Consider the following 259-nt stretch of genomic DNA (forward strand, 5'->3'; position numbering starts at 1 on the left):
CTCCAACAATTTCTGTATTATCTTCAAACACAACACTCAATATCCTATTCAGTTTACTCAGGCATGAAGGCAGATGCAGTACATTTTCCACAGATAAGCAGAGGACCATCGATTAGACAGAGGAGGGTGATTAATGGCTTCTTGTTGCAGAGATTAAATTAATGCAATGTGTGCTTTTTACACTTCACTGACTAGATAAAAAGATAAAGTGTGTAACTAGGAGACACTTAAATATAAATATTGTTATAACTGATACTGT

This window comes from Notothenia rossii (genome assembly GCF_949606895.1).
Source record: "Notothenia rossii genome assembly, chromosome: 10".
NCBI lineage: Eukaryota > Metazoa > Chordata > Actinopteri > Perciformes > Nototheniidae > Notothenia > Notothenia rossii.